The sequence below is a fragment of the Sinocyclocheilus grahami genome, unplaced genomic scaffold (genome assembly GCF_001515645.1).
Source record: "Sinocyclocheilus grahami isolate Dianchi unplaced genomic scaffold, SAMN03320097.WGS_v1.1 scaffold759.1, whole genome shotgun sequence".
NCBI lineage: Eukaryota > Metazoa > Chordata > Actinopteri > Cypriniformes > Cyprinidae > Sinocyclocheilus > Sinocyclocheilus grahami.
The window spans coordinates 343,099-349,098 of NW_015505938.1; the positions used below are offsets into that span (position 1 = coordinate 343,099).

General features: G+C 36.5%; 1 long non-coding RNA gene across 1 annotated transcript; it reads left to right on the forward strand.

Moving 5' to 3' along the window:
- Nucleotides 1–2,274: 2,274 nt before the first annotated feature.
- LOC107561174 (uncharacterized) lies at nt 2,275–5,465 on the forward strand. The gene is made up of 4 exons (XR_001605816.1): nt 2,275–2,351; nt 2,508–2,600; nt 2,676–2,847; nt 4,834–5,465. It is a non-coding gene; the product is annotated as an uncharacterized lncRNA (long non-coding RNA).
- Nucleotides 5,466–6,000: the final 535 nt, after the last annotated feature.

Below are 6,000 nucleotides of genomic sequence, written 5' to 3' on the forward strand. Positions count from 1 at the left end.
AACACCACGAAACTCGAAACGCGATTGGGCTGGTTTTGTTGAGAAACCTGGCAACCCTGAGGGACCGAATCAAGATGGCGATTGGACAGGCAGGTAACCCGCGTCGTTGCCATAGATACTGATTTTATCAGCGAAAATAAACGTAGTTTTAATGATAATATACTGAAATCTGTATGTTTCTCTATTATGTATTCAGCGCTTGGAAATATTTCACCGTTATTTATGTGTTTTAATAGCGTTATTCGACGTTCCTGTGCTGTATGGAAAAGCGGAATGTTATTTTTTAATACGAAACTCTATGAAAGAGCAAGATATATTATGTTATTTCATTCACTTCAAGCCCTTGCGCAACATATTTCATTCATATGTCCGCAGTGGGCCTATTTGGATTCGTTTAGGTTGTTTTATTTAGGATGTCAAGTGTTATTCTGGTTTTTTCTTGTAGGTAAAAACACCAATGTTGTATCCTTTGTGAATATTCACTAAATAACATAACCCCTGAAACATGAACGGATGAATGGACGAAAAAGATGATTAGGACAAAGCATTATTTAACTTACAAGTAACAGGATTGGATAGAATTGAGAAATTAAGAATGGGCTTCTTTTCAGCGAGTTGAATTCGCCACAGGAAGTTGACTCGCAGTGACCGGAAGATCATCTATCTATAGCTATAGATGGATTTGTTCATTTGATTTAGCTGCTGGCAAAGTTTCACATTCACAGATCCAAATGTTCAACTCCCAGACCGCTCTTTATTGTGTTTTTTATAAAAGAATTTAAGCAATAACTCTCTTTGATCAAACTGAGAACAAAAAACAACAAAAAACCATGATCTGTTTGTAATTCTTTTCCTGTCTTTAATGGCATGTAATTCTCAAAATTATTTCCAGGTTGTAATGTATTTAACACCCCCTTTCCTTTTATTTATGTCTGTTTTTTTCTTCTGTTTAGTTGTCTTCTTCATTGTTATTTCTTAAAGGGATAGTTCACCCAAAAATGAGAATTCTGTCATTAATTACTCACCCTCGTGTCGTTTCAAACCCGTTCATCTTCGGAACACAAATTAAGATATTTCTGATGGAATCTGAGAGCTGTCTGACCCTCCCATAGACAGCAAGGTAACTACCACGATCAACGTCCAGAAACGTAGCTGACACAAAACAGCATACGCCATTTACGTTCAGTGGATGCTCTGCAAAATGGCGCTTGGGTGGAGGAGACGAATTGATGAATAAAGTGTTTGTTTTTTGTTTGTTTTTTGCGCACAAAAGTATTCTCGTAGCTTCGTAAAATTACGGTTGAACCCCTGATGTCACATGGATTATTTTACCGATGTCCTTACTGTGTTTCTGGACGTTGATCGTGGTAGTTACCTTGCTGTCTATGGGAAGGTCAGAGAGCTCTCAGATTCCATCAGAAATATCTTAATTTGTGTTCCGAAGATGAACGAATGTCTTACGGGTTTGGAACGACATGAGGCTGAGTAATTAATGACAGAATTTTCATTTTTGGGTGAACTAACCCTTTAATGTAGGTATGTTGTTTAGGAGTATTAATAAAAAAATCTATCTATCTATCTATCTATGGCCCACGAAAATTCAAACTTAAAAGCCTTTTCAAAACTTGAAAAGTTTTTGTCAAGTCAGTATTCAAAGCCAGTTTTGGCTAATTTAGTTTTACTAGTTATATATAATTATTTATATATTACAGAATTTCTTTTCATTTCAATTAATATTCATTCTTCCCTACACTCAAATTTAAATAGCATTTCTGCATCCTGTTTGTTAATCTTAAAATCCATAATAAATAATTAATTAAATTTACCATAATTATCCTAACATTTAATTACCCATATTCATATATTCATAAGGTACTTATAAGATATTCCAAAGAATGCTTTTGCATGTTTTAAGCCTTAAAGGGGTCATATGATGCGATTTCAATTTGTCCTTTCTCTTTGGAGTGTTACAAGCTCTTGGTGCATAAAGAAGATCTGTAAAGTTGCAAAGACTAAAATCTCAAATCCAAAGAGATATTCTTTATAAAAGGTAAGAGTCAGCCACGCCTACCTAAAACGCCTCGTTCTAACACGCCCCCACATGTCTACGTCACTATGTGGGAAGATTTGCATAACGCCGCCCAAATGTTCACGCAAAGAAAGAAGGTGTAACTTTTATTCTCGCTATAGTATTGTTGTTGCCGCCGCCATGACGTGAAGACGCTGTGTGCTTCGTTGTGAAAACGAAACTACTTTGTTTGGTCTTCCAAAAGATCCAAATCCTGCTGTATCTCTCAGCAGCTTACAGTGTGTTTTACTTCCTGTCCACCCTCTCCAGATCATCTACAAAAGTCTTCCTCTTAAGTCCTTAAAACTGGTTTTGTAGTGTTTTTTGGGGTCATTAGAGGTATTTGGTTAGTCAGTCATCACTAATACTATTGCTCATGCATGCATATGTTTATGGATTTAAACTAACTTTCAAATTTTTTATGCTATCTTTGTGACAGCTTATGTGTTGAGTTATCCTGATGGCCGACTCGCTTTAGACATGTGTCTACTGTTTCTTATGGCCAGTCTTGAGGTCCAGAGGGTGTACTGGGGTAAGTTTGGCAAGATCCTGTTTTTGTTTAGGCAATCCATGAGCAAAAAAACTTCCATTGGCCTTTCTTCCTCAGGGGTCAGGGGGAACCTACAGGAGAGCGAGAGCTACACAGCTTCAGATCTGATTGCAACAGGTGCCACAGTGCTCGCACATGCTGCGAGCTGACGTCATTATCGGCTCCATCCTGATCTGCTTGTATGGTCTAACAGGAATTGTGGGGCTCGGACGCTGGCGTGCTTCACCAGGTCAGAATTCATATGCTTGTAATTTGGCACTGATAGTTCCATGAAGAACCTTTAAACTCCATGGAACCTTTCCATTCCACAGGAGGTTCACAAATGGTTCTTTTAAGAAACAAAACAAGAACAAAAAAGCTGCCTTGCTTTGTAAGGCTGCATCAAAAGTGAAATGCTTTACGCAGCAATTCCGAGCATCATCCAAACTGCATTTTTCCTGCAAAAACTCACGGGACAGTCAATTTGCAATTGATTTCACTTGAGTTTGATTGTTAGTAAATGTTGGTGAACTAACAACAGATAATAAGCAAAAATATGTAACATTTATTGAAATCCAATTTTGCTTGAGCACGTCACACTTTCTCACAAAATATGATGTGCAGTTTCAAAACTTTTGACATTCAACCACTTTTTTTTATTTTAATAAGAGCTAATACACATACAGTAGTCAACATTTGAAGTGGATCAAAAAAGTTAATCAAAGTTGTTCTAAGACAAGAACGCTTTTAGGTTAACTTTGATGAAAGATTTTGATCCACTTCAAATGTTGACTACTGTAAATAATTTGAAAAACTCTTCATATTTTGTGATTTTTTTGTTTGTTTGTTTGTAGTTTTTCAAAAAAGTTTTTATTCATATTTTTGAACTCAGCTTCATCAAATTAGGGAATATTACACCTTTTTTGGCAAATCAGAAGACAAGATGCAGGGCTGTGTTATAGCTATTATGTTCAATTATTTCCATTTCTAATACATTTTTATATTTCTATAAATTATTTATAGTGATCACAATCAACACTCCATCTCCCATGATGGCAAAGCAAAAACCAGATTTGTGATAACTTTGCAATTTTATACAAAATAACAGAACTGAAATAATCACATGACATAAGTATTCAAACCCTTTGCTATAACATTTGAAATTTAGCTCAGGTGCATCCTATTTCTCTGGATCATCTCAGAAATATTTCTACACTTTGACATAAAATTCAATAGTGTCTGTTTTACACAATATTTAATGTGAAATATTTTAATATTTGTACTTGTAGAGCATCATGTGTTTATCTTAGCAACATGCTAACGGCAAAGTCTATGTTCATGGCTTGGCTATCAGCACAATGCAGCTGCTGTAACCCAGACTGTAACGTCACTGTCAGAACAAAAGATTCGTAAAATGAGCGTGGGGACAAGGCAAGAGATGCAGTCAATCTGTCGGCCCATGCCGAGCCGCAGATACAGTGATCGGCCTCCTGAATGAACCACACTTCAATAATGCAAGCTTAAGACTGGCCTTCAGAAACTAAGTCGATTTTCATTCAAGGGAAAAACACGGGAAACAAAAGAGACGGACAATTAGTAAGATTAGGCTCTTAAAAGTCAGATGGTGTATTCTCACATCTGTACCCTGTAGAGTTTCTGAAGAAATCCCAACTGTGTCTCAAACTGCTTAAATTTGCCAAGACACCAAAGTATACGCAGAAGTCAATCTAGTTTTATTTTAGGAGAAACTTCTGAGACACATTTGGTACTGAAGTGAAACATAACCATGAAGTCTCATAACCATAATGTCTTGTACTTACTTTAGCCTGGTTTCTCATGACAACACTATTTAGTTTTATTGCTATGCAATCAACTACTGTTTGCTTATCTATAAATCAAAGTTTGATTACAATTCGTAATCTGCCATATATATTTTCATAAATAATACTTGACAACTGTTGTTTGTAAACATTTCCCTAATGCAGAATTATACAACTTTTTCTAGATCACTTACCTGTATAAGACTGGGATCTGCATGTCATGTGTACATCATTTAAAAATGTTGTCAAAAATATAAATTATATATTTTTTTGAAGTAGACACTTTGAAGTGCACTTTTAATGTGTATGATCCGTTTCTTTAATAAAAAATACTTTTTATTAACGGGACACTTTTGAAACTCATTTTTAATCATTTGTTCAAATTAAGAATGCATTACATTTGTGTTCTGTTGCAGGAATCTCTGAGGCAAGGAGCTCTGGGACCGATCTAACATTGCAAGGAGTTTGGAGACCATGGTGCCCATTACAGGACCCTCTTTGGCAGCTGTAACATAAAATTCTGTTACATGGAGGGGGCACTAACTGGCACTTCTGGGACCAGGAGGCCATGACAGATGAAGGGAGCTTGGTGGGAGCTTTTGAACTGAGATGCTTTGGTTTCTGGCTGTGGTTGAACCATATCACAGGAACTTCTGAAGAAGCAATGACGGGAATATCTGGAACCAGGTGGCCATGACAGATACCTCTGGGCCTATATGGGGATCACTGGGAGCTTAGAGCCCAGGGTGGCTGTGGACTAAGATGGCTTTTGGAGCTGGCTCTGGCTCGGGCCTTTACAGGAACCTCTGAGGAGGCAACAACACCGTTGGGGTGCCTATGACAGGTGTGGAGCAGCCATAGCAGGAACCTCTTTAGTAGCTGTGGCTTGCATGGTGGCAGAGAATGTGAACGCTGTCATTGTGGAGGTGGAGACAGAGAGCTCTGGTATTTGGACAGCTGTGGCAAGAACCTCAGGAATGGAGCTGGCCATGATGGGAAAAACAAAAGGGGCAACCAAAAGAAGTATGTACATATAGGGCTGGACGATATGGCCAAAATTTATATCACGATATATTTCTTAATTTCGGTCGATACGATATAATTCCGATATCGATATGAACACTATTAAAAAAGCCTCATAAAAATGGCCACAACAGATGTCTGTACCTACAAACTTATGAAAAATTCATTTGCCAACTCTATGAAACCTACTCCTATAAAACTATATAATTTTTTAGGAAAAAAATTGCGCAAATAAATAAATGTTCACCTTTTATTGGTATTTAGCCTTCATACAAACAAGAAATGTGAAATCACTGTCAAATAAATCTCAGACTCTCCTTATTAATATTAATATGTTTTACTTCAAACTATAGGCTAACATACCAGTCAACAGTTTTTGAACAGTAAGATTTTTAATGATTTTTAAAGAATTCTCTTCTGCTCACCAAGCCTGCATTTATTTGATCCAAAATACAGCAAAAACATTAACATTAAAATAACTGTTTTCTATTTGAAAATATAATTTATTAATTATATTTTATTTTATTAATTATTTCAAAGCAGAGCTTTAGCATCATTAC